Genomic DNA, 9,634 nt, shown 5'->3' with positions numbered 1-9,634 from the left:
GGGCGGTCTCGCGGGCGGCGGCGGCCCGCTACTGCCCTCTCCTTCCTGGCTTCCGAGCGGAGCTGGGCTCTCGTGGCCACTCAGCCCAGGATCCGCGCCCCGGCTTGTCCCCTCGCTGCGCGGCGCCCGCACCCCGCACCCCTGTGCTCCCTCCCGCGGCCGAGGCACTAGTGAGGCTCAGGGCTGCCGTGAGCTCCGCCCCCGGGGCTCTGGCCCCGCCCCCGGGGCCCCGCCCCCGCCGATCCCTCCGCGCCCCTCGGCCCCTCGCTGGCCGCGCCCCTCGGCGCGCCCAGACCAACCTTGAGCCTCCTGGAACCGGGGCGCGCGTCCAGAGCCCGGGTCCCCCGGGGTTGGGGACGGCGACGATGCGGGGGCGTCGGGGCCCGGCCCTAGGGACTACTTCTCGTTCGAAAGTTTTCAGAGGCCAAAAGTTTGGTCTGGGGCTGCGGAAGGATCCAGTTCTGGCTGCTGCTGGGCTCAGCGACAATTGGCAACCATTTGCATCTCAATAGCGGAGAAGTGGCAAAGGGGAGCCTGGGGGAGGGGGGTCGTGCCCGGCGGGGAGCTGAGTCCGGGGAGGTGGGGAGGAGCGACCAAAGTCAAGTATGGGAGACCCCCGGCCTGGACGGGTCCTGTGATAAGTTGCGCCCTCAGCAGCCTTCGGCGCGCCCCCGACCCAGGGGCTCCACCACCAGGAGCCCCGTGGTCGCCGCTTAGATCCCCCGGAGACCGAGGCCAGACACCCCTGGCTCTAACAGCCAGGGCACTTGACCTAGAGGGACGGTTGCGCTGCGGTCGCAACCCCTGGAAAGGGAGCCCTGAGAGCCCCAAGGAACAGCCTAGGGCCAACGCGAGGCCTGACGGGTTGCGCACCCGCTCCCCCAGGAGGACCCCTCCTCTAGACTCTCCTCGGTCACTGTCCAGCCCCTTCTCCTGGCCCCTCCCACCAAAGGTGTTCCGCAAAGCGCCGGGTTCAGGCCGCTGCTGGCGGTGGTGCAACCCTGGCCCCTCCCACGTGCTCCTTCCGGCTGGTTTATTTCTCCGCCGCGATGCCGGATTTGGGCATCCTGTGCCATGGCGGGCTAAGCGCTGGGCGTCCAAAATGCCTGCGCTAGTCCTGGGAGACCAGAGTTCACGGCCTCACAGTGGGGACAGACAGCCTACCCCATCCCAACCCAGAGTGGTGAGCGCGCTGGCAGGAGGCTCATCCACCTAGTCCACGTCCTGGCCTTCCCCCGGAGTTAGTGGGTGCCAGAGGGAGACTCAGAGGTGGGGAGGGGCCTAGCCGGGTGCAGGGTTCTGGGGCAGGAGAACCCGCAGGACTGCAGAAAACCTGGAGACCGGCAGGGAGGCCCAGAGAGGTGGCCAGCGACGGGGGCCAGTATGGCAGATGACACACCTGACCCTGGCCCGCCTCTCTTGGCACAATGTCGCAGGGCACTGGTGGCAGCTGGCATGCTGTTGTGAGCACTGGAGGGACAGCCAATCCAGACAGCCCTCCCCGCACGCCCCCTTCCCCCAGCTGCTGCTGGAGCGTCCTCACCTGCCTCCTCCTAGAGGCTGGGACACTTCTCAGAGCCTTGGGTAACTTCTCTTAGGGTCAGGGGTCATTGCTGGGGAGGAGGCACCTGGAGGCAGCAGAGAAGTTTATACAACAGCAGCAGCAGATTTTCACAGGAAAAAAGAGGGGGCTGCGAAGTACAGCCTCGCCCCCCCCCCCCCTTGGCTGACAGACTCCGGGCTCAGCACAGCACACATCCCTCTTCCGGGGACGGACCGAAGGCCTTGCGCCGGGCGCTCCTGGAGCCGCTGCCTGCGTGCTGTCCCCGGGAGCCCTGTGTCTGCCAGCAGGCTCCAGGCCCAAAGTGAAGTGCGGTCCAGCCCTGGCTTGGAGCAAGTCTCGCCCTTCTGCGGAGGAACAGCGCTGCGCAGGAGCGAGGGGGAGGGGCAAAGGGGGAGGTCGCGCCCGGAGGGGCGGAGGGGTCTTACCTGGGCCCGCACAGCTGTGCCAATCCACTCTGGGCCCCCAACCAGGAGCGGCCACTCAGCCGAGCACCAGGGCCACCAGGCTCCCAGGCTGGTGACCCCTGTGCCACCTGCCTCCTGGGGTACCATGGGCACCTGGACAGAGGAGACCCCAGGAAAGCCAGAAGTGGCTGGGGCTGGGGAGCAGCTCCCGGCTCCAAGCTGAGGAAGGGATGGGCAGCCCTGGCAAGTGGGCGCCGAGCTGGCTCGTTCATACAGTGAGCTGGCAGTTTCTGGCCTGCTCCTTCATGAACCTTCCCGGGCAGGGGTTTTGAGGGAGGGGAGGGATTGGGGTCCTGAGGGCCTCGGACCTGGAAATCCCCTCCTGGCAGTCAGCCCTGACGGGTGGACAGCAGGAAGCTGAACTGGAGGGCAGCAGTGAGCCTGTGGCCACTTCGAGCCTCCTGTCCTCGGTGAGGGCTGAGACCAGGTCTGTGGCCAGTCCCACGCACGGCCGCTGAGTGAGGACACGCCACCGGACAGGGGACCCACGTGTCCAGCTTGCAGAGCGTAGAGACAAGTGTCCAGCAGCCACCTTCCCCTCCAGGGGCCCTCTCAGTTCTGGGGCTCTCCCCTGGGCCAGCTCCCCTTGCTCCTGCCACCCCCAGGGTGGGCTGCGGAGGCCGTGCTGACATTGGCCCATCCCAGCCCCTGCTGTGGGGGATCTGGCGTGACTCGGCCTTTTGGGGCAGGGGTCAGCATGTTTGAAGGTCCCCAGGATTCTGAGGCGCAGCCAGGCCTGAGTGCGCTGGCCCCGCCCTTCTGGCAGCAGTGACTCCTCAGGACACCCCAGGAGCTGCCTGTGACCCCTTTGCAGGTAGTGTGGAGCCCCCTATCTTTCCAGCTCAGGGGCGAGCAGCATGTACACGCCGGGGGGAGGGGGCTGGGCACACCGCTGCCCCCCACCCTCACGAATTGTTGGCTGATTGGACTTAGGGTGCAGGCAAGGTCTGTGGCCTCGTGGTGTCTGGGGGAGGGGCAAAGGCGGCTGGGCTGTGGTGGGGGTGGCCTGTGAGGGCAGCTGTGGGAAGGCCCTGGTGTGCAAGGGGTAGGCCCTTCCACCTTCTGGAGCGGATTGTAAAACAGACCCCACTTTGCGAGAGCCCAGGAGCCACAGTGCCAGCACCTTAGCCACCGTGGGACCCCAGCCAGACCCAGGTCCAACCCTGGCCTTTTACTGGGAGAGCCTTCCCTGACCCCTGGGCCTCGGCTAACCCCTCTGATAAGGGGTTTCTAAAGTCCTGCCCACTTTCCCCACTTAGAACCAACCGGAACGCTTCCCAGCAGTTGGGCGTCTTTCCAGGACGTGGCTTGAGTGGCTGTGTGGTGTTGTCTTCGGTGGACGGGCCAGGCTGGCCAGCCAGTCCCCGTGAACAGAGGGCCTCTGTGCAGGACAGGCCCAAGGGCACCACTGCTCTGCTGGGGGCGCACCTAGGCCAACCTCCTGGGGCTCCCCTTATTCTCGGAAGGGAGGCTAAGGTCTCGAGCTTGCCCCTTGCCCCCAAGGCAGGGGTCCGCTGTTCCCAGGCCCCCCATGCCCTGCACCCCAGGCCGCTCGCATTGGGTCAGTTCCCTGCTCTGCTCTCCATAAGTCTTGCACTCTGCTGAAACAACCTGGCCCTCCTCGGCCTTCACCTCCTCCAGGAAGGCCTCCTAGAGCCCCTGGGCCTCCCCACTCCCAACACTGGTCTTATGGCCTTCCAGGCGGGTATTCAGTTTCACACTCAGGGACCTGTCGCTGTGGATCCCCGCCTGTGACTGACGGCGGGAGGAGAGCCCCAGGAGTACGGGACTGCACAGATCCCTGCCCCTGTGTCCCCCAGCAGCCACTACTTGGGAGCCCCAAGCTCTCTCAGCAGCTCAGGGCCAAGGCAAGAGCTGGCCGTGAGCCTCTGCCTCCCATGAGGCATGGAGAGGAGGGTCAGTGCCCCAGAAGCAGGCACGCAGCCTGGCGAGCATGTTGCCCGGGCAAGTCCCCTGCAGGTGGCCTGCCCTCCCAGCAATTGGAGCTGAAGCTGATGCAGCCTGACCAGTGTGGGCTCTGGGGGCGGCAGGACTTGCCCAGATAGATGACCTGGCACTTGCCATTTGAGAAATGGACTTTGGGGTGCCCAAAGCAGGGCAGGCCCTAACGGAGACCACCTACCTGTTCTTTCTTGGCGGCTCAGAGCCCAGAGGCCACCTGCCTTTTCCCAGCAGCCCCTGGGCTTCTCAGTGTCCAGAACTCAACAGCCGGCCTTGGCCATGGTTCCCACGTCCTGAGAAGGAGGTGCCCCTCTGCAGCCCCCAGGTCCCCTAATCTGCACACAGAGTTGGGGCAGAGTTGGGTCGCTCGGGACTCAGTGATTACCTCTGGGTGCCCCAGGGAAACAGGCAGTCTCAGAAGAGGAAGGGCCCAGCTGGGGACCCCAGGGCACCTTGCGGGATTGGGGATGGGGTACTGAGAAGTGGGCGGGGCCTGCCCAAACCAGGGGGCTATGCGGAGGAGGGACATGGCAGAGGCCTGGGCTCAGAGACGCGGTCAGATCTTAGTGCTCAGAGCTGATACCTCCAGGCGGACGCTGGCCAGGGCGCCGGCTCGACAGGGACGATGTCACCACGTCCACTTGATGGACTGGACACTGATGCGCCCAGTGGCACTGTGCAGCCCAGCCTGGCGCTCAGGTCCGCCCACACCAGCCCCACTCTGGGGATGCCGGGCCCCCTGCAGACCCTGCTGGTGGGCGGCGGTGAGGCCCCAGGGAGGACTAGGGCTCGGGGGAGCTTCACCCCACCTGGCCCTGCAGGCTGCAGCTTAGAACTTTCTCCAAAAAGAAAGGGCCCCGGGGGACGAAACCGCTCTGCTTGGGCTTTGGTACAAAAGAAGGCTTCCCAGGCCTGAGTCACCCACGGAAAAGCCGGCGGGCTGAGTCCCTCCTCCTCCAGCTCTCCCCGCCCCCACCCCCCACCTAGTCTTCCTTATTCTTCCTTCCTTTTTTTTTCTTTCTGGGGTTAAAAATAGCTGGAAATTTCCTTTACAGAAAAGAGTCCGTTTCTATTTTTACAGGTAAGATATAGGGTCCCCACAGCAGGACCCTTCTGCCGTAGCGGGAACTTCCGAGGCGGGCCAGGAGCCCCTACCAAGGGTTTTCCCCCCTCGGCGGCCCCTCTGCCACCCCCTTGTCCCCCACCCTGGCCATCTTCGGCCTCGGCCTGCCGCCTGCGGGAACTCGCAGCCCCTCGTGGGTTGCTCGCATTTGCTCCAGACACATTTAAACATGTTCAGAACTTCCGCCCTCCCCCACACCCCCCCACGGCCCGCTGTTAAAAAGAAAATGGGCCTGGAAATGGGGGTTTGGGTTACAGGGCGCACAGAGAATTCCGTTCCCCGAGTCAGACGGAGCACGGGCGTTAGCAGGTACGGCACATCTGCGAGTTATTTTCGCGTCTCCAGGGGGAAGGGAAAAACCCCAACCATCCTGAAGTAAGACCAGAATTCCTCTATATTTCTGCCTTGACAGCTCAGGAAAAAATTTGCCAAAAACCAGAGGCGCCTGCTGAGTGTGGGCGTGGGAATGTTAGTCTAGTCAGAGACTTGCTCTGGGCCATTTAAATAAAAACAGGCGCTTTGGTGGCCAATGCCAGTGGGACATGCCTGCCACGGGCTCCTGCGCGTGGGACGGGGGCTTTTGTAATCTGCCTCGTCTCTTTTTTCTTGGCCTCTCCAGCCTCCTTATCTCCACAGTAGGCATTTCGCTGGTAAACACCTGATGCAGTAATTTTCAAAAATCAGCAAGGGAACTCAGGTCTGTCGTGTGGCCATGACAGCATCACCGTCCTGGAAGACAGGGCCACTCGGGCCGTCCGGAGCCTGTCTCGGGGGTGTTCCGGCCACCGAGGGTCTTTGCACATCAGTCACACAGACTCTCCCGGGGACGGAGGGCGGGACAGACCCTTGCAGTGATGCGCAAGCCCGCCAGCCCCATGCCGTGAGGTGTCATGTTCCCAGGGGCTCATGGCGGGGGGCAGGGCCGGGAGGACCCAGGGGCCTAGGAACCCACAGCCACGGCCCCTCGTCACCCAAGTGCTGGTGCTCGGCCAGGTGACTAACACTCAGGGCGGTGCCCTGAGCCAGGGGTGACGACTGGGCTGAGCACCCACCGTGCAGGCCCCCAGAGGCTGCCCCATGAGGCTGGGGGTGAAGGACCTCGCCGGCTTGTTCACCCCGTTGTCCCCACGGCCTGAGGATGGGCCGGGTAGGGGTGACGGGGCGAGCATGCAGGTGGGGGCAGTGCCCCTCGTGCCAGCCACCCCTCTGGGCGAGCTGGACGCCCCTCCACACAGGGCGTCAAGGAGGTGGGTTGCTGCAAAGAACATGACATGCACCCCTCGCCCTTCCTTGGGGCTCTCACTCCTTGGGGGGTGTCTGTCCTCCTTTCTCCAAAGCTGGGGGTCCCGAGCAGTAATAACGTCTGCTTCGCACTTAGATGAGCGAGCCTTGAGTTAAGTCGAAGGAGGAACGCCAAGCAAAGCAGTTTCCATCGGCACTGAGACCCCCGCACTCCACCCCTGCGGGCTGGGAGCCCGGAAGCGGGGGCTGGGGGGAGGCCTCGTCCTGCTGATGCTTCCCCCACCTCCCCACCCCCAGCTGCCGCAGAGGGCCGGCCCGTCCCAGGGAGCCTGCCTGCTCTGCCGCGTCCTTCCGCCCACCGGCCTATCCTATACCTGTGTCCCTCGCCAGGCCAGCACTGCCGTCCTCATCGGCAGTTTCAGACCTGGTGCCTGTGCTGAGATGCCGCCTGAGCCCGACCTCTCCCATGGGCCTGGGCCCAGTCCCGCTGACCCGTGGCCAGGCATAGGCTGAGAGATGGGACGGGCAGTGGGCAGGCAGCCACTCAGAGCACCGGGAGCTGTAGCAGGGATCCAACCAGGGGGTCACAGAGCGGCAGGGTCTACCAGAGCCTTCCGCGCACAGTGACTGAGTCCGGAGTCCTTCCTGGCGCCTCTGTGTGCCTGAGGAACGGGGGAGACAGTGAACGGGTATGTGGGGGCTGGGAGGGCAGGCCGCCGTCTAGTGCAGGAGGCTGCTCTGAGAGGTGACACAGGGACAGAGACCCGAGGAAGTAGGGGACAGGGCCGTGCAGGTACCTGGGCGAGAACGCACCTCAATGTCGGACCTTTGGCCTCAGAACCGGGGGAGAATGAAGTTCTGTTCTACGAAGCCTCTGGGTTTATGATCACTGCTACTTCGGCCCCAGGACGGGTAAAGGTATTTTAATGCAAAGGAAGCTCATTTTTAACCCCCTGGCACAAGGCTGGAGGGGGGGGGGCGGGTGCCAAGGCGAGAGTGGGGAGGGGGCCGAGGTGACTGCCCGTGGCTCCAGCAGGCTCTCTATAGAGGAGACAGCGTGATGAGAGGCCCCGATGTCCGCCGGATTGTAAAGGGGGACTTGGCTCGTCCTCCCGGGAAGTGGGCAGAGCGCTGCTCTGGCCCCGGCTCCCCCGCGGCAAGAAGGCTCTGTGTTCCCTGTCCCCTGGCCCGCTTCCGGCCACGCAGAGGGCCAAGAGATGACACCCCGTCCCGTCAAGGCAAGCGCCCGCTGACAGGCCACGACGCTGAAACTCGAACGTGCTCTGTCCCCAGACGCAGGCTCCAGCTGGGCCAACCCTGTGATCAGGGCAGGACCCCAGGCTTTCCGGAAAACACAGGTGTGAAACTGGTGGTGTTTGCACATCCGAGCTCGCAGGCCAGCAGCGGAATGGCCGAGGCCATCAGTATTACTGACCCCCGAGGCCATCAGGGTTACTGACCCCCAAGGCCACTTTAAGACAGGAAACTGAATAAGGGCGGCTTTGGGTTCCCCGCGATTCAGGTGAGAGAGGGCCCGGCATCTTCCCTCCTGGTCCGAGGCCAGCTCTCTCTGGGAGCCGGGCCATGCCGAAGGCCCGCTGACCAGTCCCCAGGTGACCGGTCCCCAGGAGCCCGCGCTTCCGGCTCCTGCCCAGTGCGGGGAACGGCCGCTTTCTCGAGCCTTCGGCAGCCAGCTCCTCGACAGGGAGTCTCCAGTCAGAAAGGCCCGGGTTCCGGCCAGGCCGAGTGCCCCGGGCACACGTGGGTCAGATGGAACCAAAGGGCACGGGAAGCCACACCCAGGTGAGCTGGTCTCCGAGAGCCCCGAGTCCCTCGGGGCCATCCTTGACCCAACTGTGGGGGTGGCCCCTGTGGCCTGCTGCGGGTCAGTGTCCCTGTGGCCAGGGTGAGTGAAGGCTCATGTGCGGGACCTGCGTCATTGTCCTCGGACAGCTCGGAGCCCACCTGAGACGCCATGCGCCTGGGCCTGGCCTTACACATTGGCTTCCTCAGCGGGAGGTGGGGGGCTCGCGTGGGCAGGAGGGGGCCCCGGGGCCTGTGTTCTCTCCCTGTCCTGGACCTCAGGCCCTCTGGCCCGGCCCCTCCTGGGCAGCCTGGCGTCCCAGGAGCTGAGCGAGCACTGGCCGGCGGCGGGGTGCAGGCGCAGAGAGACTGGGGTGGTCACCGCGGCTGTCGCCCACGCGTTCCTCTGTAGTTCCTGTCGTGTTGAAAGTGTGTGGTCACATTTTAGAACTTGTGTTTCCTTTGTCTTGCAGCAAAAATGCTAGTTGCCCCCGGCGAGACCCAACTCCAGAATAAACAGGCCGCGCTTTGTCCCACGGACTTTCGCTCTCCCCCGCGCCCCCACGTCGAGGAGCTTCACCTGGGGTGTCAGCTGGATAGGAGGGTCAGCGGACGGGCAGGCCCTGGGCCCTGGGTGACGACCGACCTGCCTTCCGGCCAGGTGTTTCTGGAATCACTCTCACAGCCCACATGGGAGCCAGCGCTGCGTCTCGGGCTCTGGGGCCAGGACCCCCACCCACATGTCCTTTTGGCTGCGGCCCAGCCCGCGGGTGGCCGTGGGCAGGCAGCCGTCGTGCTCCGAGCCGCGGGCGCCTCGTCTGTGGATTGGAGTGGCTTCTGCGCCCGTGAGGGGTGAGTGGACTCCCAGTGCCTCTAGGGCCAGGCCGGCAGCTGCAGTTTGGGGACACACCGCTCCCCCACATCTGCCCGTGGACTTGGACTCCTGGGCCCAGGCCTTGTGCAGACCCTGCTTCCACGAGAGCTGCTGGGCTGGTGGGACAAAAGCCACCTTCGCCACGCTGTGGGGAGTGGAGCCCAAGGAGCCCAGAGACAGAGACCGCGTCCGCACGGCGTCCCTGGAGCCCCTGGGCCCGGGCAGCCGGGAGCTGTCCTCAGGATCCGCCTACTGTCCCCGGCGTTACCGCTCACAGAGCGACTGAGTGCTCCGCTTCTCCTTTTACCCACAGGGGCCCTGCCGGAGGCTGAGCAAGACCACTCCGCCCCCAGGCCCCTGGGCACCGAGGCGCGAGAGAGAAAGGAGCGGGCAGCGAGGGGCAGAGCTAGGGTGAGAGCCCAGGCCTGGTCGCTCCTCAGACCCCCTCCCCTGCCCAGAAGCCCCCTGGCTGGGGCCAGTGGCTGAGGCCTGTCCGGCTGCCAAGTCAGTAACCACTCAGGGCTTCTTGAGCTGACTCACTAACCAGTCAGAGCTGGGGGGGCCCGGTGGCCACACGGCAGCCAGCAACCCCTCCAAGAGGC

Source organism: Pteropus vampyrus, unplaced genomic scaffold (assembly GCF_000151845.1).
Source record: "Pteropus vampyrus isolate Shadow unplaced genomic scaffold, Pvam_2.0 Scaffold157, whole genome shotgun sequence".
NCBI lineage: Eukaryota > Metazoa > Chordata > Mammalia > Chiroptera > Pteropodidae > Pteropus > Pteropus vampyrus.
Note: the sequence above shows the minus strand (reverse complement) of the source record.